We start from the raw sequence: 25,495 nt of genomic DNA, 5'->3' as shown, positions 1-25,495 counted from the left end.
CCTGGGATCAGTGATCGTGGAGTTACAAATCACCTTTCTGAATGCCACTTTGGTCCCTGTGAATATTGCAGATGTCCAACGGTTGTTTGATGAAGTCAGGAAGACAGGTGCGCTGGGAAATCTGACTGTGGATATTTTCAGCATTACATTTAATGGTAAAAAAAAGTTTTTGCCTGACATTTTCATACATGTGTTGATTAATTTAATTACTTTTTTTTAAAGGTGTTTTCATCTCAGTTTTCCTGTTACAAATCAGACTTACTAACACTGGCATTCTGCCATTCAAACCCCATAATTCATAAGACTAAAATGAGCCAAATTTATTAAGAAATGCATACTTCCTAATAAATTTGACATTTCTTTGGCTGCCCTTAGAGATAAAAATCTATGCAGGATATAAGAAAGCAAACGTCGGAAAATTTTAATTAAAGGCTTTATGCCCCTTTTGAGGATTTGGAGGTTTACACTAGATAATTGAGGCTCTTATTCATTTAAAGAGAATTTATGAAATTTGTTGGCACAGAATTTTGAATGTTTTTGATTTTGAGGTTTGACAAGTGCTTTATTATATTTATCTCACCAGAATTGTAGTCAGTGTTAGGCTAATAGGATCTAGTATCCTTAAGACAACTGTTCCTTTGTTTCTTACAAAATGTTATATTTTATAGGTCAACGACTTTTTGTAGTAACAACTACTCAATCCATGACTACGTCTAGCACATTCGATATCACTCCAACAGCCAGTCCAACTCCTGAATTGACTGCCATGTCAAATGCCCCTGCAACACCTGAATTCCCTACTGCAACTCCGGAAGTCACTACCATGCCAAGTGGCCCAACAACACCTGAATTCATAACTGCAACCCCTGAAGTCATTACCATGCCATGTCCCACCAGTACACCAATGCCTATTGTCTCCACAACACCTGAAATCCCAAACTCACTAAGTCGAACCACAGCACGTGAAGTCACTACTTCAACACCTGAAATTACCACCACACCAAATAGCACAACACGTGAAATCACTACTACAACACCTGGAGACACTAGCACAATGTCTTATCCAACCACTACACCAAGTGCCACCACAACACCTGAAGTCATAACCACACCCAGTCCTATATCAATACCTGAGAATAATACTAAAACACCAAGTGCTTCCACATTATTTGAGGAATCTGCCACAACAAGTAATTTTACAATACCAGAAATTACTACTAGAACACCTGAAATTTCTACTACAACTCTAGAAGTCCCCATCGCAACACCTGAACTAACTACAACACCCAAACTTACTACTAACATAACACCTGAGGTCACCACCACACCAAATTGTACAACACATGAAGTCACCAGCACAATACTTGCTACCACCACAACACATGCCAACGCAATATCTGAAGTGACCACCACAGCACCAGTTGTAACCACTACACCAAGTACCATCACAACACCTGACGTTACCATCACACATAGTCTGACATCAACACATGAAGTCTACACTAAAACACTTAAGGTTACAAACTCACAAAGTGCCAACACAGTAACAACCAAATCAAGTCCCAATACAACATCTGAAATTACTATTACAACACTTGGAGTCACTACAGCATCAGAAGTCCTTCCCACAACTTCTGGAGTAACCACTACACCAAGTGTCTCGGCTACATCTGAAATAACCACAAAATTTACTAACAAAACACCTACTGTCACTTTAATACCTGTAGTAACAACCACACCAAATCCCAAAACAACACCTGAAGTTACCACCACATCATATGCCAAAATAACACAAGAAGTCACCACTAGAACACCAGAAGTAACCACTGCACCAATTGCTAACACAACATCAGAAGCTAAGACCACAAAGAGTCCCACATTGATACCTGACATCAATACTACAACACCTGGAGTTACCACCACACCTAGTGCCACCACAATATCTAAGGAAACCACCATGGCAAGTACTACCAGCACAAATAAAATTACTACCACAACACATGGAGTTACTACCCCAACTCCAGAAGTCCCCATCACAACAACTGAAGTAACCTCAACACCCAAACTTACTGCTAACACAACACCTGGTATCACTACCATAACACCTGAAGTCACCAGCACACTTGTCATCACCAGATCAAATGCTAACGCAATATCAGAAGTGACCAACATAACACCAGAAGTAACCACTACGCCAAGTGCCATCACAGAAAGTGAATTCACCATCACACCAAGTTTGACATCAACACATGAAGTCAATGCTACAACACCTAAGGTTACTACCACGCCAAGTACCACCACAGTAAAAATCAAATCAAGTCCCAATACAAGACCTCAAATTACTACCTCAATACTTGTAGTCACTACAACAACATTAGAAGTCCCCTCCACAACTTCTGAAGTAATGATTACATCAATTGTCACGGCTACATCTGAAGTAACCATAACACCCAAATTTACTAACACAACACCTGGTGTCACTATAATACCTGAAGTCACCACTACACCAACTCCAAACACAAAACAAGAAGTCATCACCGCTACATCAGGAATCCCTACCACAACTTCTGAAGTAACCTCTACACTAAGTGTCTCTGCTACACCTGAGGTAACCACCAAATCCACATTTACTAACACATCTGTTGTCACTACCACAACCCCTGAGGTCACCACCTCACAAAATCTCACCCCAGCATCTAAAGTTACCATCACATCAAATGCCAACACAACACCAGAAGTCATCACTACAAGAGCCACCACATTACCTGAAATCACCACATCAACATCTGAGGTCAACACTACGACATCTGATGTAACCACTACACCCAAATATACTAATAAACCTGGTGTCACCAACACAACACCAGAAATACCCATTACACCAAGTATTACCACAACACCTGAAATCACCATCATACCCAGTCCCATATCAACAACTGAAATCAGTATGTCAACACCTGGAGTAACCAGCACACCAAGTACCAACACATCACTTGAAGGAACCACAACACAAGGTTCCACTAGAACACCTAAAATTACTATCACAACACCTGGGGTCAATACAAAAATACCAGTAGTCCCCACTACAACATCTGTAGTAACCAATACACCAAGTGTCACCATATCTAAGGTAAGCACACCTAATCTCAACACAACATCTCACATCACTAACATACCTAAAATCATCACACCGTATACCACCACAATGCCTGAAAGAACCACCACGCCAAATATCACCACAACAACTGAAGTCACTACCACAGCTGAAGTCACTAGTACAAATCCAGTCACCAGTACAACTATGACAACCATCACAGTTAGGTCTGAACAAATTGTGGCTGGGGATTCCGGAGAAAACATCATAACGAATATGACTTTTACACTACCCGAGGAAGAATTCACAGATGATCTAAGAGACAATAGCACACAGAAATACCAAACACTGAAAGCCAAAGTAGAGAATGAGGTAAGCAATAATAAATTAATCACATTTTTCCAGATAATCAGTTGGATGTATTATATTCATTGTCTTCCCAGCTCCTGGGATTTGTCCACTTTTGGATTAGTGGGTTGATTACCATTTTTGGATGATGATTGTGATCAAAGGAATAGAAGATTGTTCTGTGTAAGTGTAAAGCCCCAATCACACACAGCGATCTCGCTAGCTTGATCGCTGCTGAGTCACAAGTTTTGTGACGCAACAGCAATCTCACCAGCGAGATCGCTGTGTGTGACACGTATCAGCGACCAGCCCCCCTGCCGGGTATCGCTGATCGTGCTCGAATGGCCTGGACATTTTTTTGATCGTTGGTCTCCCGCTGACGAGCACGCATCGTTGCGTGTGGCAGGCAGGAGACCAGCGATCAGCGAGCTGGAGCTGGTAACCAAGGTAAACATCCGGTTTCTAAGCGCCGCGCGGCGCTTAGAAACCTGATGTGTACGTTAGTTACCAGCGCGCTGGTGCAGGGAGCAGGTAACCAAGGCAAACAGCGGGTTTCTAAGCGCCGCGCGGCGCTTAGAAACTCAATGTTTACCTTGGTTACCAGCTCCCTGCACCAGTGTGCTGGTATCTTAACGTACACTGCGGGAAACTAAACGACGTGCGTCGCTTGTTACCCGCGTGTCGCTGTCCTGATCGCTGCTGAGATCTGCCTGTTTGGCAGCTCATCAGCGATCATGTAGCGACACACCAGCGATCCTGACAAGGTCACATTGTTGTTGGGATCTGTCATGATCCCAGTGCAGGTTTTTTGAGCTGCACACCGGGGGGGTTAATGTCTGGAGCTCTGTGCAGGTTTTGACCTGCACACTTGGGGGTAATGATTGTGGCCTCTCCATGGTTCTGGGAGAGCTTCATAAACCCCTGGGTAGCTTCAATCCCTGCCAGTTATACTTTTGCCTTTGGCCTAGTGTGCTGACCCCCGTGTGCCTGTTTGTTGCTATTGCTTGTTTATATGGTTCTGACCCGGTTCTGTTTCCCGTTGTGAGTTTGCCTGTTGATTTTGTACTGCGTTATTATCTGTGTATGACTCATTGCCTGTGACCTGACTACTCTCTGCTCGCCCCTCTTGTACCTTGCAGCTATCTGTGTATGACTCATTGGCTACGTCCTGACTATTCTCCCTGTCTATGCCCCTGGGTAACTTTGTCTCGCAGTTACTCTGCTAGGAATTGTCTTGCAGCTCCTAGCTCTGTGGAGTTTAGGCCATGCCTCTAGCAGTCACGTGCTTCAGGTCCTGTGGCTCTGAAGTATGCATCTACTCGGCTGCTGCCTGCTCCACAGGTATCTTTGAGCACAGTTCGCTTTACTCAGGACACGCGCACTGGCTCAGTGAGCAAGTTCAGTGCGCTGTCCCTGACATTATAACTGGCCTACAATTTTTTTTTCTCTCTCCTCACTGCTGCAGCATGGACCCAATGTGTGCTTTATCTGAGCAGGTGAAAAGCTTGACTCAGTCACTGCAGAAGCTTAGTTTGGAACACCAAGCTCTGGCCCAGTCCCAACGGCGGGTTGAGGACTCAGTTCAGGGGGTACGTTCCGCAGGCTTCCAGCAGGTGGGGAATAGAGATGTCATTTTAGTCCCACCTGAATCCCCGGTTAAATTGCCAGATATATTTTCTGGTAACAAGGATGATTTCAGGGCATTTAAGGAGGGCTGTAAGCTTTTTTTTTCTTTGAGACCCCGCTCCTCTGGGGATGAGAAACAGAGGGTGGGGGTGGTGATGTCCCTGCTTAGGGGGTCCCCACAAGCCTGGGCATTCTCGCTTTCCTCTTCTGCCCCTGAGAGAATGTCTGTGGATGCATTTTTTTAAGCCTTAGGGCTTATTTATGATGAGCCTGATTGAGTGCGGTTGGCTGAGGACAAAGTCATGAGTGTCTGTCAGGGGGAGCACTCGGCCGAATGGTTCTGTACTGAATTCAGACGTTGGGCAGCCGAGTTTTCCTGGAGTGACGCCGCCCTGCGGGGGCTGTTCCACAGAGGCCTGTGTGAACGTCTGAAGGATGCTTTGGCACTTCATCCTACGCCTGACTCCCTGGAGGATGCCATGGTCCAAGCGGTTCGCATGGATCGCAGGCTGCGGGCTAGAGGCATTATGCAACGGGAAACGCCCTTATTCTCAGTGGAGATGAGACCCAGACTCTTCCTATGGCTATGGAGGTGAGCGCTGTCACCTGTGAGGGAAAGGAAAGAAGACGCCGTCGGGATAAGCAGTTTTGCTTCTATTGTGGGAAATCTGGACATTGGAAGAAGGACTGCCCCTCCTGTCCGTCATCCTCCAAGATGGCGGGAAACGACTAGGTCTGGGTAGTAATCGAGGAGGCTACCCAGACCTTCAGGTACAATTTTCCTCATGTGCAAAAATGGTGCTGCAGGTGGAACTGGAACTTGGTTATGGTCCTGTTCAGACTACTGCTTTTATTGACTGCGGTTCGGCTGTGAACCTGATTGATACCAAGGTTATGACTCTTAATAAGATAGGGACAGTCAGGCTTCACGATCCTGTTAAACTTGTGGCAACTGACTCGTCTCCTCTTACCCAAGACGGTATCTGTTGCAGGTCTGAACTTTTTTCTCTAAAAGTGGGTTCCACTCATGTGGAGAAACTAAGTTGTCTGGTGGTAGATAACTTGCCTGCAGGACTGGTACTGGGGATGCCTTGGCTTCAACGCCATAATCCTACCATTGATTGGGTTACAGGGGAAATCATTCAATGGGGATGCAATAATAAATGTGGTAACCGGGGACATCTTGTTAACGCTGTTAAATCTGTGTCTGTGTCGTCTGTCGATCTGGAAGGTATTCCAGAGTACCTGAAAGATTTCGAAGACATTTTTTCCGAAAGTGAGGCTGAGGCGCTGCCACCACATAGACCCTATGATTGTGCCATTGATTTAGTATCTGGAGCCAAGTTACCTAAGGCTCGATTGTTCAATTTGTCTGGGCCTGAGCGCCAAGCCATGAAGGAGTACATAGCTGATAGTCTCCGCAAAGGGCATATCAGGCCTTCTGTGTCACCTGTGGCAGCAGGGTTCTTCTTTGTGAAGAAAAAAGATGGTGGTTTGCGGCCGTGCCTCGACTTTCGGGAACTGAACAAGATAACGGTTAGGAACTCTTACCCGCTTCCCCTGATCCCAGACTTATGTAACCAGTTAGCTGGGGCCCAATGGTTCTCCAAGTTAGATCTGCGGGGGGCCTACAATCTGATAAGGGTTCGGGAAGGGGACGAGTGGAAAACGGCATTCCTCACATCAGAAGGACTCTTTGAGAACCTGGTAATGCCATTTGGGTTAACTAATGCACCTGCTATTTTCCAAAATTTCATCAATGTGGTGTTTTCTGATCTGATAGGCCGTTTTGTTATTATTTATTTGGATGATATTTTGGTGTATTCCCCGGACAGTCAATCTCACTTGCAACATCTAAAGACAGTTCTCCAGAGACTCAGGGAGAACCAATTGTTCGCCAAATTGGAAAAGTGTTTGTTTTTTGTACAGGAGCTGTCTTTTTTGGGGTTGATTGTGTCCTGTGAGGGGTTTCATATGGATCCTAAGAAGGTGCTGGCGATCGCTGACTGGGTTCAGCCTCGAGATCTTAAGGGGCTCCAGCGCTTCTTAGGATTTGCAAATTATTACCGGAGATTCATTAAAGGTTTCTCACAAGTGGTTAAACCACTCACGGATCTTACCCAGAAGGGAGCTGATGTAAAAAATTGGTCTGTCCTCGCTAAGGAATCCTTCTCAGCGATTAAGAAATGTTTTATGTCTGCCCACGTGTTGGTGCAACCTGACCCGTCCAAACCATTCATTGTGGAGGTGGATGCTTCTGAAGTGGGGGTGGGGACTGTGCTATCCCAGGGTCCGGCCACCCTTACCAATCTCAAACCCTGTGCCTTCTTCTCCAAGAAGTTCTCTTCAGCTGAGAAAAACTATGATGTAGGCAATAGAGAACTTCTTGCGGTCAAGCTGGCGTTTGAGGAATGGAGGCACTTTTTGGAAGGGGCGGCTCACCCTATCACGGTTGTCACGGATCACAAAAATTTGGCATACCTTGAATCTGCTAAGAGGCTTACTCCTAGACAGGCCCGTTGGTCACTTTTTTTTTCACGATTTCAGTTCTCAATTACTTTTCGACCGGGGTCCAAAAATGTTAAAGCGGATGCCCTGTCCAGAAGTTTTGATCCAGTGTCTCCCCCTGAGCCGCCGTCCTCCATTCTTCCCCCAGGGGTGGTAGTGGCGGGGGTCTCAACTGAGTTGGAACAAGAAATCCTAAGGGCTCAGGCCCTAGCTCCGGCAACCAGGCCAAGTGATAAACTGTTTGTTCCAGATTCATTGCGGCCTAGACTTCTGCAGGAGTTTCATGATTCTAGGCTGAGTGCTCATCCAGGTATCACGGCCACTAGAGAGGCAGTAACCAGGGGTTTTTGGTGGCCTTCATTAAGGTCCGATGTCAAGGAATTTGTTTCTGCTTGTGGCATGTGTGCCCGTTCCAAAAGCTCGCATAACCGACTGGCTGGGGAACTCATACCTTTACCGGTTCCTGATAGGCCATGGACTCATCTTTCCATGGATTTTATTACCGGCCTTCCACCTTCCAGGGGCAATACCGTGATCTGGGTGGTGGTGGATAGGTTTTCTAAACAGGCCCATTTCATTCCCTTGGCAGCATTACCTTCAGCAGAAACATTGTCAAGGTTGTTTGTGCAGCATGTGGTCCGATTGCATGGGGTACCCCTGAATGTTGTGTCTGACAGAGGTGTGCAGTTTGTGGCCAAATTTTGGAGGGCGTTCTGTATGAAATTGGGCATCTCACTCTCCTTCTCGTCTGCATATCACCCGGAGAGCAATGGTCAGACAGAACGCACCAATCAATCCCTGGAACAAATTCTCAGGTGTCTGACCTCCGCCAGACAGGAGGATTGGTGTGATGCGTTACCGTTGGCTGAATTCGCTTTTAACAACCAGGTGAGTCAGTCCACCAACATGTCCCCATTCCTGATTAACTATGGCTTTAATCCGCATTTTGGGGAGTTTTCTCGGGTGGATTCCGGTTGTCCAGGAGCAGAGGGGTCCGTTCAACGGTTAAAAAACCTCTGGGCTGAAGTCCGGCGTAATATCTCTCGGGCCCAGGGGAGATACAAATATTTTGCGGACAAAAAGAGAGCCTCGGGAGACATGTTTCAGGTGGGAGAGAAGGTTTGGCTCTCCACGCGTAACATCAACTTAAAGGTACCATCAGTTAAGTTGGGACCAAAGTTCATTGGTAAGTACGAGATTATGGAGATAGTCAACCCAGTGGCATATAGGTTGCGTCTCCCCGCCTCCTTAAAAATATCTAAGGTGTTCCATAAGTCTCTGTTGAAACCAGCAGGATCTGTCAAAGAGAACTCTGAGACTGTTGTTCCTCCAGTGCTGGTGGATGGTCAATTGGAGTATGAGGTCGGACATATTGTGGACTCTCGGCGGGTGCGCCGCTCTTTGCAGTACCTGGTCCATTGGAAGGGATATGGACCAGAAGAGCGCTCATGGGTCCCTGCTCGCTCGGTACATGCAGATCGCCTGGATCAGGCGTTCCATGCCAAGTACCCGGGGAAGCCTGGGGGTCCAGAGGCCCCCCGTTGAGAGGGGGGTACTGTCATGATCCCAGTGCAGGTTTTTTGAGCTGCACACCGGGGGTTAATGTCTGGAGCTCTGTGCAGGTTTTGACCTGCACACTTGGGGGTAATGATTGTGGCCTCTTTCTGGTTCTGGGAGAGCTTCATAAACCCATGGGTAGCTTCAATACCTGCCAGTTATACTTTTGCCTTTGGCCTAGTGTGCTGACCCCCGTGTGCCTGTTTGTTGCTATTGCGTGTTTATATGGTTCTGACCCGGCTCTGTTTCCCGTTGTGAGTTTGCCTGTTGATCTTGTACTGCGTTATTATCTGTGTATGACTCATTGCCTGTGACCTGACTAATCTCTGCTCGCCCCTCTTGTACCTTGCAGCTATCTGTGTATGACTCATTGCCTGTGACCTGACTACTCTCTGCTCGCCCCTCTTGTACCTTGCAGCTATCAGTGTATGACTCATTTGCTACGTCCTGACTATTCTCACTGTCTATGCCCCTGGGTAACTTTGTCTCGCAGTTACTCTGCTAGGAATTGTCTTGCAGCTCCTAGCTCTCTGGAGTTTAGGCCACGCCTCTAGCAGTCACGTGGTTCAGCTCCTGTGGCTCTGAAGTACGCATCTACTCGGCTGCTGCCCGCTCCACAGGTAGCTTTGAGCACAGTTCGCTTTACTCAGGACACGCGCCACTGGCTCAGTGAGCAAGTTCAGTGCGGTGTCCCTGACAGGATCGCTGGTGAGTCGCTATGTGTGATGGGGCCCTAAGGTCTACTTAATGGATGTAAGAGCTGCAACTATTTTTGTGACTTTTCTCCACACAGACTAATGCAATCCTCAATAGAAAGTTTGGTGACACTGTGATTTCAACTTTAGTCAGCTTCAGGTGAGTAAAACCATCAATATGATGAAATCTGAACATGTCCAGCTAAGAGGGGTCGCCTGCCTAACATCTCCTTAAAAAACAGGCAATGTTCACCATAGTCCATGGTCAAGAAGATAAGGGCATCATGAGAAAACAGTGGATGCAAATTCAAAGGCATAGCCAAAGGGAGTGGAGTGGTAATGACTGCATCTGGGTCCGGGTGCTGGAATTGTCCCAAAGGCCCATAAGGCAATAAGGCAGTGGCAAGAAGTGTTCAATGGTCTCATTAGGATGGGCAGTAGACTGCTGGCATTATATCTGTATTTACATATATATTAAACTCATTGTCCATCAGCCCTGGATCAGTGGACGTTGTCTTACTAATCACCTTGCCCAATAACACCACTGTCCCTGTGGATATTGAAGAGATACGACAACTGTTTGATGGTGTCAGAGTATCAGCTACTTTTGGAGACCTGAAGGTGGACATCTTTAGTATCACATTTAATGGTATGTAAAGATACGATCTTATTATATACACAAGGCTATAACTATGGCAGTTCCAGTAGTAGCAATGTAAACCTGGTCAACATCATGTGGACACACTCAATCTAGCCACAGTAAAAAGCAAAAATTATAAGTAGATGCCACAAACATGTCTACTAGATTTTGATATTGTTTTTGCAAAGTGATAAATTGTATACAGGACACTGTATATGATTCTATAGGACTTGTCATTATTAGATCCTGGTATTTGGGTATGACAGGTATAACTACATGTATCCTGCCATGGTTGTTCTACTATTAACTTACATTGTATAAATGTAGAAGCTAATGATATCTACACTAGATCTCCAGGATATCCCATTACTTTACTAAGGAAATAGATTTTATGGTCTTCATACTATAGTGAATCAGTGATCATGTACATGTGGCACAAAAGTGGCCATTTAGTATCTATCGTACGACTGGAATATTTTTTTGTGTGAAGAATATATATTTATATATACTGTATATATACAGTACACTGTATATATCTCCTACATTGCTTAAATACATTTTTTTCTCAATTATAGGTACTGTGTTGTTTATACAATCGACTACACCACCTTCTACAATGTTCACTACTACACCAAGTGCCACCACAATACCAGTGGTCAAAACCACATCTGTGGTCGCCACCCTCCCAAGTGCTACCACAACACCGGTGATCACAACCCTGCCAAGTGCTACCACAACCCCTCCAGTCACCATTACATCTAAGACCAACATCACACTAAGTGCCACCACAGCACTTCTGGCTACCATAACAACTGAGATCCCCGCCACACCAATTGACACAACAACTCTTGTGGCCACGACCACTAAAAGTTCAACCACAACACTTTTGGCCAGCACCAAAACAGAGACCACTAGCCTGCCAAAAACCACAACTCCTTTCTTCAAAACAATGCAGAGTGCTGCCACATCTCAAGTTACTACTATACAAAGTGTCACCACAACACCTCAGATCAACACAACATCTAAAATCACATCTCCTAAGGAAACCACAAAACTTATGGTCACTACTAAATCAAGTGCCACAACATCTGAAATCACTACTCTGCCAAGTGCCACCACAACAACGTTGTCCACTACAACACCTGAAGTTGCCACTGTGCCAACTGCTGCTATAACATCTAAAGTTACCGATACACCAAGGGTCACTACAACCCTGAAGATTACCACAATACCTCAGGTCCATACAATATCTATAGTCGGCACTATACCAAGATACACCATAACAAATGATGTTACCACCACACCAAATGCCATTGCAATGTCTGTAATTACCACTACACAAAGCACCACCGCAACCCTACAGGTCTCCACAACACCAGAGATCACCACCACTCCAAGTGCAACCACATCTCTAGTATCCACTAACCAAAGTGCCACGACAATGCCTAATGTCACCACTATAACACATGTGACTACAACACCTGAGGTTACTACGACACCAGGTGACACTAACATGCATATTTCCATATCAAGGTCTGAGATCACAACCAGTCAGATCACAATCCCACCAGATATTACCACAGAACCTGAAGTTAGCACCACACCCCTGAGTATGACAACACCAGTCATCACACCTGATGTCACCACCAGACCAGTGCCCAGCAGTGGACCTGTAGTTATTACATCAACTAATGCCAGATCAATGACTGCAGTCAGTACCATGCCCATTGTCACGGCCCCTGGAGTTAGCGATGCAATAGAAGTCAGTACTACACCTGAAGGCAGCACTACATCAGGTCCAAGCATTACACCTGGAGGTAGCAGTATATCAAACTTTAGCAAAATACCTGATAGCAGCACTGCACCAGTCCCCAGCATTACACCTGAAGGAATCACTATACCAAGTCCCAACAATTCACCTGGAGACAGTACTACAGCAGTCTCAAGCAACACACCTGGAGGTAGCACTACCTCAGGTGGTAGCATTACACCTGAAGGTAGCACTACCTCAGGTGGTAGCATTACATCTGAAGGCAGAACTACATCAGACTCCGGCAGTACACCTGGAGGTAGTACTACACATGGAAGTAGCACTACATCAGGTCCTAGCACAACACCTGGAAGTAGTACTACACCTGGAGAAAGCACAATATCCAGCCCTAGCATTAGACCTGAAGGTAGCACCACATCAGACATCACCACTACACCTGGAGGAAGACCTACACATGTAAGTGGCACTACATCAGGTCCTAGCACCACAACTGGAAGTAGTACTATACCTGGAGAAAGCACAACATCCATCCTTAACATTATTCCTGAAAACAGCACTGCATCAGATACTAGAACTACATCCGGAGATAGCACCACAACAGGCCCTAGCATTACACCTGGGGGCATCACTATATCAGGCCCTAGTAGTACACCTGGAAATAGCACTATATCAGGCCAGGATAATACACCTGGAGGTAGCACTAAATTTGACCCTAGCATTACACCTGAAGGCAGCACTACAACAGACACCAGCACTACACATGGAAGCAGCCCTACATCAGATCCTAGTTCTACACCTGATAGTAGCACAACACCTCGAGAAAGCACTACATCCGGCCCTAGCATTACACCTGAAGACATCACTACATCAGATACCAGAACTACATCCAGAGGTAGCACTATATCAGGCCCTAACACTACACCTGGAAGTAGAACTACATCAGACACCAGAACTACACCTGGAGGTAGCACTACATCAGATACCAGGACTACATCAGGAGATAGCATGACATCTGTCCCTAGCATTACACCTGAAGACAGCACTTCATCAGATATTAGAACTACATCTGGAGGTAGCACTACATCAGGCCCTAACACTACACCTGGAGGTAGCACTACATCAGACACCAGAACTACACCTGGAGGTAGCACTACATCAGACACCAGAACTACACCTGGAGGTAGCACTACATCAGGCCCTAACACTACACCTGGAGGTAGCACTACATCAGATACCAGAACTACACCTGGAAGTAGCACTACATCAGGCCCTAACACTACACCTGGAGGTAGCACTACATCAGACACCAGAACTACACCTGGAGGTAGCACTACATCAGATACCAGGACTACATCAGGAAATAGCACTACATCCGGCCCTAGCATTACAGCTGAAACCAACACCATATCTGGAGGCAGAACTACCACAGGCACTAGCACTACACCTGGAGGTATCACTACATTCGACCCCAGCAATACACATGCACACAGCACTACATCAGACACAGGCACTACACCTGAAGGTAGCACTACATATGGAAACAGCACTATATCAGGTCCTAGCACTACACCTGGAGAAAACGCTACTTCCGGCCCTAGCATTACACCGGAACACAGCCCTACATCAGACACCAGCACTATATCCGGAGGTAGTACTATATCAGGCGCCACTGCTACACCTGGAGTTAGCACTACGTATAGAGGAAGGACTACACCTGCAGATAGCACTACACCAGGAGGAAGTACTACATCCGGCGTTAGTACTACATCAGACCATTCCACTACACCTGGAGTCATAATTTCAACAGATGACAATGTTTTACCTGTCAATAAATCAAGCCCCACCTTAACAATTGGGCCTACCACTTTAACCAGCAATATTGGACCCGGCAGTACATCAAATCCAGATGCTCTTTTAACCGTTGGCCCAACCATTTTATCAAGTGTCAACAATACACTCGGAGCCAGCACTAATGCTGGCGACATGACATCTACAACCTCAAACACACAGAAGCCAAGAACGACAACCAAGAGCGCAACAAGAGATACAGCGAGGTCTGCATCAACCAGTAGGCCAGGTACGTCATAGATTTACTTGTGTGACTAGTATCTCCTGCAGTCAACTTTACGAATTCCTCTGCAGACGTCCAGTGACGACAAATTATCCTAGGAGTGGCAATTCATGGAATTCAAAAAGCCATTTTTTGAGTTTGGCATATAGATTATTTCGTCAGAGTCTAAAGGACCACATACTCATTAGACTAATGTCGGTCAAACCCATCTATCTTGAAGGGTTCATTTGATGGTGTAAACCATAGGGGGGCCCCGGATGACTGATGGTAGGGGTATATGTCAATTGCATATGTCTGATTTCGGACTGCCAATCACGTTGTCTCTCGAAGCTAAGCCACTCACTGATGTGTCAGTCAGCAGCTTTATGATAGACAATACTGGAGATCTTGGCCGAACGAGCGCTCCTGTGTATGGCAGAGTCGAATGAGATGGCTGTCGGAAAAGTATAGTTTGGCCGAAAGTCATTTGATGTGTATGGTTGTCTTTTGTTACAGAGATTGGTGATAGTGTCTATAACTTTGAAAAAAATTAAGATCTAGTCCAGGTAGGCTAGAACATAGACATCACATCTCAGAAAAGTCATCTGGAGATTTGCAGAGACCAAAGGGCATAACATGGCATTCATAATGACATATGCTGGTCTAGGTTGGTGAAAATAATGGATCCTTTAATCAGATCAAAACGTTCTGATATCAGAGGCAACAGGTGGCGATCTTTCCTGCTAATCTTATTTAAACACTAACAGTCTATGCAAGTTCTGTGAGATCCATTCTTTTTCACAAAGAAGAATCCTATTACAGATTTTCGGATGAAGCCCCTTTACAATTTCTCCTTAATGTAAGTGGACAATGATTCAGTAGTGGAGAGAGACAAAGGGTAGAGTCTTCTCTAGGTGGTCCAGCTTCAAGGAGAAGAAAAAATGGCACATTTAAATGGATGGTGAGACTGCAGAGTTTTAGTATTTTGCATGGGGAAGACATCTATGAATTCCTCATAGGGAGAAGACTGTATGAAGGAAATGGAGGAACATAATAAAGATGTCTGATATAAAGCTTTAACACAATTTTGTAAATAGGAAGATCCTCAAGGAGCGATCTGTTCAGTTGACCAATCGAAAACCAGAGCATGAAGCTTTAAACATTGTAATCTTTTGGAATTCCCATCAAAATGAGCTGAGGCAGGTAAATGAGAAAATGATCCCAAAGAGGAATATCCCACCTGAGACAGGGACTGAGGCAGACATTATGTAACTGGAGGTGAAGTAATGGGCATTTAATCTAGTGCGTCCATTCAGTCTGAGTGATAATGCACAGTCTGGGCAACCACCCATTGACTTGCAGCAAGCTGCATTATCAGTCTAGGTAAAACCTAAGTATCTAATGACAATGGTGTTGAAGCTGCTGCTCCTCTACAATCCATGACCTGAACATTCTGTTATGGCTCACCAAGTTAGGTGGACTTTATAAGCCACAGGTCCAGATGATGAGCAACATGAACCAAAGGCATTGATGCAGTGTTGATTAGCCAAGCTGGAAACGCTGAACATCATCTGGAGCAAAATGAGATCTCCGAGCCAAATGGTCTGGATGGCACCTATAATGAGTAACAGCAGATGAAGAAAAGTTGGGCAGCATCTCCTAGGTGTGGTATACCAAAAATGAGTATGCTGGACCCCACATTGGTTGTGAAGCAACAGAACTGAGAATGAAGGATGGAACCTTGGTCGTGTAATGGTACAATTGGAAATCTGGATGGCATTTAGGTCGAGGAACATCAGAGCTGGATATGCACAGCTGACAGGTACGGACTGGGGCTAAAATTCAGCCCTGGCATTTGAAATAACACAGTCTCATGCTGTCCCTGTCCCCAAGCACCAGATGGGATATATTACTAATATTACCCTGGATGGAGGAAGCAAGATTTACTACAAGACCAATGTTTCTAATGATACTCATGGCCTACTGGTAGGTGATGGAGTCAGCGACTTTGTGCTTCGTCACAACTCTGAACAGTATGGGTGTCTAGAGAACACTGATTCTGCCAACAACATAGCAGACAAGGCAGCCCATGACCAGTTAGGACCTTCTGGCATTTGCCAGAATTGCCAAATGGCCAGTCCGGCCCTGACAGCTGAGAATGCGAACAGATGGCTTGTACAGCAAAGCCGAGTATGTGGATAGACCGCTTGAAACAGCAGAGCCAAGTAGGTAGACAAACACCCTTGAAGATCAAAGTAGAATTTGCAGGCAAACACTTTGGAATAACAGACTCAGGCATGCAGACAACCCAAATTGCAAGGAAAAGACTTGCGACACGCATTCCTTGTATCTTGTGCTTTATTCCAAATTGCATGTAAACTGCACCAGGAAACTGTATGGAAGCAAAACAGCATTGGCTATTGAGCGAGTTCTCTGCCCAGTGTAGTTTACATGTAATTTGGAATAAAGCGCAAATTATAAAGGTACAAGTATCGCAAGTCTTTTCATTGCAATTTGGATACTTGATTGCTGTCATGCTGAGCAACACTATGTGTAGAATACCCTATAAGTGAGCGTGGTTGCTGAATATATCTTGAGAAGCTACTTTCACATGGAATCGGCAGTGCCGATGAGGAATCCCTGCTTTTTTAATCAAATATGCAGATATGCACCTTAGAACAGCAGATCCAACTTTGAGGACAAATCTTGGAAAAGCAGAGCAGATTTTGTAGACAAGCACTTTGGAACAGCACTGCAGACTCAAGTAGGTGGATATTCACTGTAGGGTATATGAAGCAGACCACAGCTGGAAAGCAGAGCTGGGTTTGCCTTGTAGCACACTGTAAAGAAAGTATAGAATAGCTCAGTCATGTGTCAGAGGCTCCAACTATGTGAATACTCATGCTGCCACCTGAGTCAGTTTAGAAAGGCCTAAGCAGATGATATTGTGGCGCCCCTAAGGCTCAGTCGCCACAGAGGTACTGCACCTTCTCTTAAGGTGTAGTGCCCCACCGCCTAGGTAAGTTGGGAACTCCTTTCCACACTCCAACATCTGCATCCCACACACAGGATAGTTCAGCACTGATCACATTGCGGCTCATGCTTAGAGGGTAGTAGAGCACCTCTGGTGATTCCTTGCTTCGTAACACGAGATGTGCTGGGAGGTGGGTGGAGTGGAGATCCATATAAAAGAGTGGGAAGGTTTAGAATTGCAGGTCAGTCTGACAGGAGGTCAGGCGAGAGGAGTTCAGTTCTGAAGTTAGTTTTGAGTTCAGTTTGAGTTCAGTTTGGAAAGAGTGCTGCAGCTGCCTCAGTGATCTGAGCCAGCTGGCACGGGAAAGAGAAGAGAAAGAGAAAGACGTAGACCTGCAACCTAAGCTTCCATAAGAGAGAGAAGGAACAGAGCGGAACGAAGGAGTAGGAGAACAGACAGGAGATGTGGGTTGGAAGAGGAACCCTGCCTATAGGTTCTCAGCGCAAGGCCGGGGCCCGGTCCTCGATGTTGTATGGACACTTATGGTTCTGCAGCAGACACCGGTGGAGTAGTTGGCTGTAAATGCACTACTCCCATCCAAGACTTGGGACACAACAGCAACACGGATAGAGAGCCGGGATCAAGGAGGTCCCTGATCAGGCTACAGCTGTCTGTCATACAAGTAAGGTTCTAGGAACATCTGACAGGAGGAACTTCAGAGTAACCCTGGTACTGGAGTTCTTCACACTAAAAGGTGCTATAGAGGAGTCGTTCAGGAAAGGCACATGTTGGCGGAGTGTTGGAGAGGAGAACCCTGACTTGCCCGGGAGGTTGATCGAGTCTCTACCCCGGAGGACACGGCACGGATGCAGGCACCAGTGGGTACCACGAACTGTGAGTAAAGCTTTGAAACTGCAAGCCCTGGTGTCCGCCATTCATTCGCGGCTAACACCTTCAGCATTGCTACATCTGGGTACCAGCATCTATACCATTCTGCGCCTCTCCTCATCCATTGCACCTACACTGCCCTGGGACTACAGCTCCACCTGTGGGGAGCTGCACCATCTTTGCTGCACTAAAAAAGAAAAAATGCCAGCTTACCCGGTTGGTTCAAAAGATAAGCTGCTATACTGTATAGGCTCTCAGCAACGGATAAATGACAGGAGCTCTTGCCAACAATAAATGCGAAAAGGAGATGAATCCAGTGAGCCAAGTTTGAAGTACATAAAAAATCTTTTTCTTTATTTCAAACGTAGATTAAAAATATTTATCCATAGCAGCATATTATAAATGTAGGCAGAGATAGGAAAAATTACTGCTGTAAAGCGCACGGCAAGACGCGTTTCGGCTAAACCTTTATCATTGCCATAATGATTGAACTTTAACATGAATACAGAACAGATAATTTGGGATGTGGATGATTATGCCAATAGACTAGACAGATCTGCACAGATCTTTAAAGCCAGTAATGTGAACAGGGTGCAACTTCCTGATGAATTGTCCACCATTATAAAGAATCTGGAACATAAAATGAGCAAGGAAATAAAAACTTGGTGGAATCATAACTCTCTAAATGTATATCTTGAAAAGGAGATGATTCCCCGCGGACTAAGATTACGGAAAAAAGCTACAGCTCATTTCAGTGAGGAATTCCAGAGAAAATGGGAGGACATTCTCAGCACATGTTCCTTGAAGCTTATTCTCTGGCTAAATTTTCACAACATGTGGACTTTCAAAAATTACAAGACAAAATGAAATCAAACTTGGTTAAATTGGAAAATTCTATTACAGATATTAAGAAAAGAAAGTTTGAAAGAGATCTGAAAGACTACAAAGAAAATAAAGTCTATAATTGGCAATCCTATCCACGCCCTACATTAAAGAAAAATCTGTATACACAGAATAGAAACAAAGTGACTTTCTCAGATGGGAATAAAAGTTCAGATTCCTCTTCATACAACTTTACAGAGGACACTTTGGATTCTTCATCTTTATTCACTTCTATTGAAGAAAATGACGGCGTATACAATCCTGGAATACAACAAAGGACTTTTTATTCTAGAAAGGTTTCAAAAAACGGAGGAAAAGAGGCGGGCGGAAACACCATAGTGCCAGCAAGAAGAAATCTGCAAAGGAACAAAAATCGGAGGTATTAGAGGTTCCTATATGGAACCTCTCTAGTTATATACTAACGGAAGATCAAATTTCCTTGTTATCTAGAGGACTAGGCTATTGTCCGACGTATAACTTTGATTTGTATAAAACCTTGTTAGATGTTAACAAATTGGCACGCAATTTTACCATTAAATGTCATTTTTCTGATGATAATGTTACAAAGTTATATGATGATATGCCTATTATAGATGAAGATATCATGTTATCCTATGAAGAACAAAAAACACTTTTGTCTGCAAAAAACTACAATGTGAAAGCACAGATAGTTATATAGATCTGAATACAACCTTTCATACAAAATATCCTCAATTTTATCCCCTGAAGTCACGACCACCAGTCCTGGATTCTTTCCAAGAGCTGGTGGAAAGTGAACTTATAGAGCTGGATAAAGAAATTAGAAATAATCCTATAAATAGAAATTATTTATCTACAAAAGAAAGAATGGCTTTAAAGGATTTAATAAGTAATAAAGATCTGTTAGTACGTGAGGCTGACAAAGGGGGAGGAGTAGTTATTCTTAATGCAGGATTGTGTGAAAAGTTGAATTTATTAGACCTCGAGAATTCTCATGCCTATCAAGAAATATTCTATGGTCCTACTATTGAATTTAATGGGGAGCTTAAAGCATTGCTAGAGGAGGGCTTATTCAATGGGGCTCTAACACAGAGGTTATTTGACTATTTACATGTCACCTGTCCAATTGTTCCTATTTACCATTCCCTCCCTAAGGTCCATAAGGATGTATTTCCACCTCCACTACGCCCTATAGTGGCAGGTATTGGATCTTTGGGAGAGAGATTAGGAGAATGGGTGGATCATTACTTACAGCCTCTGGTGAAAGAATTCCCTAGTTACATCAGAGATACCAAAGCTTTAGTTACCATGATGGAAAATTCTGTATGGGATGATCATTACTCCTGGATTACAAGTGATGTAGTTTCATTATATCCATCAATCCCTCATGGGGTGGCCATAGATTCCTTAATTTATCACTTAGAAACATTTAGTAATTATGCTATAGAAATTAAGGATTTTTTGGTAATGGCAGTAAGGTTTTTACTCAGTCACAATTATTTTTCTTTTAATAGCAGATTTTTTCTGCAGAAGACTGGAGTCAGCATGGGGGCCAAGTTCTCCCCGTCTCTGGCAAATCTAGTTATGGCCAGATGGGAGGAATTGGTCCTATATGCTGACTCCAACCTTTTTTCCAAAAGCCTGGTGTGGACAGGGCGTTATATAGATGACCTAGTCATTATATGGAAAGGAACACAGGAGGAAGCCTCCAGTTTTATAAACAGCATTAATGTGAATGATTTCAACTTAGCCTTTACACATTTTTGGAATAAAAATTCAGTGAATTTTCTAGATGTCACATTAACAGCAGGTCTAGATGAAAATGATAATAAAAAAATCTTTATTAGCTCCTACCGCAAAAGCACTGCCAAAAATACATTACTGGCAGCTGATTCTTGCCATCCTCAACATGTGATAAAAAACATCCCCATAGGAGAGCTTATAAGGTATAAACGAAATTCGACTGATCCAAAAACATCTAAAAATGCACAGGAATTTGTTAATATGAGACTAAAAAATAGAGGATATCCAAATTGGATGTTACAGAGAGCAACCAAAATAGTCAAGGATATTGATAGAAAGGATTTAATAATAAATAAAAAAACAACAACAAAAATCACAATTTTCAAATAATAAAATTTTTTTTTTCTCTACTCCATATAGTCTTCAGTATAACAACATAGTTTCTATTATAAGAAATATATTCCAGTGTTAAGCCAGGATCCAAAACTAAAACAAATTATTGCAGAAAACCAAATTACTTATGTAGCAAAAAAAGCCCCCACTCTGCAGGATAAACTATCGCCCAGTCTGTACTTGAATTCCTCGCTGGAAACCAGTGACACCTGGCTGAAATTAAAGGGGTTTTTTAAATGTGGAAATAAGAGATGTACTTGTTGTCAATATGCACATAAAATCAACAAATTTTCCTCATTCCATAGTAACAAAGAATATCCTATTAACAGTTTTTTGAACTGTAATTCCACCTATGTAGTATATTTGATTGACTGTACATCATGTTGTAAACAGTATATAGGTTGTACAACGGGAAAACTGAGGAAAAGAATTAGGAGACACATTTCTGACGCTATTAACCCCTCCAGCTTCAATCCATCAGCGGTCTCCAGGCATTTTTCACAATATCATTCTGGCAATTTTGATAGCTTCAGGTTTAAAGCAATAGAGTTAGTAACACGGTCTACCAGAGGGGGCGATAGAAAGCGTAAACTACTTAACAGAGAATCGGCTTGGATTTTTACTTTGGAAACTAGGATGCCAATTGGCTTAAACAATAGACAAGATCTAATTAGAATTTATTAAAAATCCTAAAATTGTGATTCTTATGTTAATAATTATAACCTGCTCTGTCTTGTGTTCATAAATATATATTTTTTTTTGAGCAAAAATTAAATTATAGAAGTATTGTGGAGGATAACATGAGAATAAAATCTCTGTATATGTATTCTGTTATATCATGCATTGTAAAATATTTGTAAAATATATGGAAAAATTACTGCTAGCGTATTAGCTTTTGTTAGGGTTAACACTTGTTTTTAAATAGTTAATCTTATAGGTGGATGCCCACAAGTGTGATCTATTAACGCTTAATCAACTATAGCACCACCTATCTTAGGATCTTTTCCTTCTTATATTCCAGAGAAATAGCAATGTGTATTATGGCAATGATAAAGGTTTAGCCGAAACGCGTCTTGCCGTGCGCTTTACAGCAGTAATTTTTCCTATCTCTGCCTATATCTACAATATGCTGCTATGGATAAATATTTTTAATCTACGTTTGAAATAAAGAAAAAGATTTTTTATGTACTTCAAACTTGGCTCGCTGGATTCATCTCCTTTTCGCATCTTTGCTGCACCACACCATCAGTCTCAGTGGATCTGTATGCAGTGTTGGCTCAACATCTTACTTGCGAAACACCACGGGTGGCGTCACAAACTATTCATATAAACTATACTATTGACATCACCGCCATTAATATTGGGCGCCCAGGGCCACGGACCGGGTCACTGCTGCTGTGACACATTCCCCCTGACACCGGCCCGGTACCGAGTACCCCACAGCCCTGGGTGAGAGGGCGACCCAATATCAGAGGTACACAATGGATTACCATGATAATATGACATGCACGAGTGCAGAGGGAACTGGTTGCTGGGGAAAGACGCAGAGTCCGGGGCTGAAGCCTGGACAGGTGAGCAAAATGGTGAAATTAAATGACATACCCCAGAAAAATAATAGGGAGAAAGAATAGGTTTGTAGGAAAATTGGGTTCTTCTATGGGCAAGTGGTTCATTTAGAGGATTTTTTGGTGGTTCTGGAAAGACCCTATTCAGTGACCTCAGGTTGATCTAATGCTTTTCGTTAGATTCAAAATGTATGGTCTGACCTATACCAAGTGAAAAATTGAAGGTTTGGATCCTTATCGTTAATTGCTGTACATGTCTGTTATGATAAATATGGAATTGGACTAAATGGCGCTATATAAATGCATAATAATAATAATAATAATAATAATAATAAAAAATAAATCAGTGACTTTCTTCTGTACTTTTAGGGACAGCCAGTAGTATTGGTGTGGTTTCTGGTGAGAAATTGTACTTCCCTGCCTTTGCAATTGCATTGATTGTGATGGCCGGTGTGGCCATTCTCTTGTTGCCGTTACTCATTTTTCTGGTAAGTACAAGATGATAGTTCAATGCTTTCTAACTGTATGATGACATGGAAAGTGCAGCTGTCGGAATGCAAAGCTGCTCTTGTGCTGTAGGGCTGTGTGTGACATAGGAAATACATAACAGTGCCATGTACCGTACTCTCTACATGCACTGCCATAGATTGCCATGACAATAATGCATAGCGCCATACAGTGCCAAAGTACAGTATCACACAATACCTACAAAGCAGTGTCAGTAGTGCGGCAATAATGACAAAGAGTGGATACATAACAGTGCCATACAAAGCACAACAAAAACATACAGCTACATAATACTGTCATGTAAGGATCATGCTATGTAAGGGTGAGTGCACACGTTGCGGATTCTGCTGCGGATTTTTCAGCGCGGATTTGGCTAAATCCGCAGGTACCTGCGTTTTACATGTGGATTAGCCTGCAGTTTTCCCCTGCATTTTGACACCTGATGATGGAGCAGGTGTCAAACCGCTGCGGAATCCTCACAAAGAATTATGCTGCGGATTTAAAACCGCAGCTAATCCGTGCGGAAAAATCCACAGCATGTGCACAGCGTTTTTCAATTTCCATAGACTTTAAAGGTACTGTACAATGCAGCAGGGCCAAATCCGCTGCGGATCCGCAGCAGAATCCGCAACTTGTGCACAGACCCTAATAAAGTAACATGCATCGAACAAAAAGCACTGCTACAGAGTATTAAATAAAAGTACAATACAGTCCCCACATATGACTGACACACATTCATAATAGTGTCCAGATAACAACTTCATACAGAATAATACCACTCAGGGAGGAAATAATATTACCTTAACACATAATACCTCACCTACTTGATGTAGTGTGAGGAATAGAGTTCCTTATATTGTGAAGGCTGTAGAGCAATCAGCTCTTAAAGGAAATCTGTCCACAGGATTTTCTATATAGTCTAAGAGCACCATGATGTAGGGCCTGAGACCATGATTCCAGTGATGTGTCACTGACTGGGCTGTTTGTTGTAGTTTCAATAAAATCACTGTTTTATCAGCAGGAAATTATCTCTGCAGGTCTCATGCGATGTAGTCCTCATGGGTTCTGTCTTACCCCACTCCCACCACTGATCGGCAGCTTTCTGCTTATGCACAGTGTACACAGAAAGCTGTAAATCAGTGGTGGGGGTGGGGTTATGTGGAAACAAAAAGAAAAGATGATTTCAGCTCATCCTTGTGTAGGAAGTTATACAGAGCTTAGCATTCAGAAAACTGGCAGATTTGTAAAAGAGAAAACTGTGATTGTATAAACATGACGACATGCAGCCCAGTAAGTGATGCATCACTGGAATCAGGGTCTTTGTCTCTATATCATGCTGCTCTACGATTACACAGCAAAAACCTGGTGACTCTTTCCTTTTAAGGGGAATCTGTCAAATCTACACTCCCAAACCATGCAGCCCTTTAAAAGATAAGTAAATTGATCTCGTTATGACCCGAGAGTGATGCTGCAGCAACGAGAAATGCACTGGGGCGTGACTATGCATTTATCCCCTGCCTAGCGCCACTCTCTTCTGGTTGATTGACAGGATGTTAGCAGGGAATACAGCTCACGCCCCAATGCTCTTCCAGATACATCTTTACAGAACGTCAATACAGGACTTCTCGTTGTTGGAGCGCCACTCTGGGGTTATAAAGAGATCAACTTGCTTATCTTTTAATACCTTTTAAAGGGATACACAGTCATATAAGTGGTTAGGGGGTATAAATGTTTCTGACAGGTTCCCTTGAAACCCGTCCTATAAACATTACAGTGCAGAAACGTCCAGCTGTTCTTCTATCGATGGCTTCATCGTTCTGTTTCTCAGGCCGTCAGACTGCGGCTGTGTTGTCAGACTGCTAGTCCATGGACTCAGGCTCCTGTATATGATCTACCCGAATCCGAAACGCGAGTCCGAAGTCCTGGGGTGCAAATGCCGACTACGGTAAGAGATGTGCTACAACATATTCTCAATTAAAGAGACACTAATACCAAAAGACACCAAACCATCCCACAATCCATTTTCCATGTTTTGTTCCTCCTCAATACTTTACATTACAGCTTTGCTTCTTAGGGAAAACATTATTTCATAGAACCTATTAACAAATGAAAAGTGTCATTCCTACTTTTCATCATTACAGAGAGGTTCTTACGCCGTTAATCCATGACGTGGCCGCAAACTAGAAAATGACTAATATTTCATAATTGACTGGAATACCTGGAATAAGGATTCTATTTTGAAAAGGACAAAAGAAGCAAAATGTTGCACTATTTA

The sequence above is a fragment of the Dendrobates tinctorius genome, unplaced genomic scaffold (assembly GCF_039654945.1).
Source record: "Dendrobates tinctorius isolate UK_male_01 unplaced genomic scaffold, ASM3965494v1 ptg000138l, whole genome shotgun sequence".
Lineage (NCBI taxonomy): Eukaryota > Metazoa > Chordata > Amphibia > Anura > Dendrobatidae > Dendrobates > Dendrobates tinctorius.
This window is presented reverse-complemented; position numbering follows the sequence as displayed.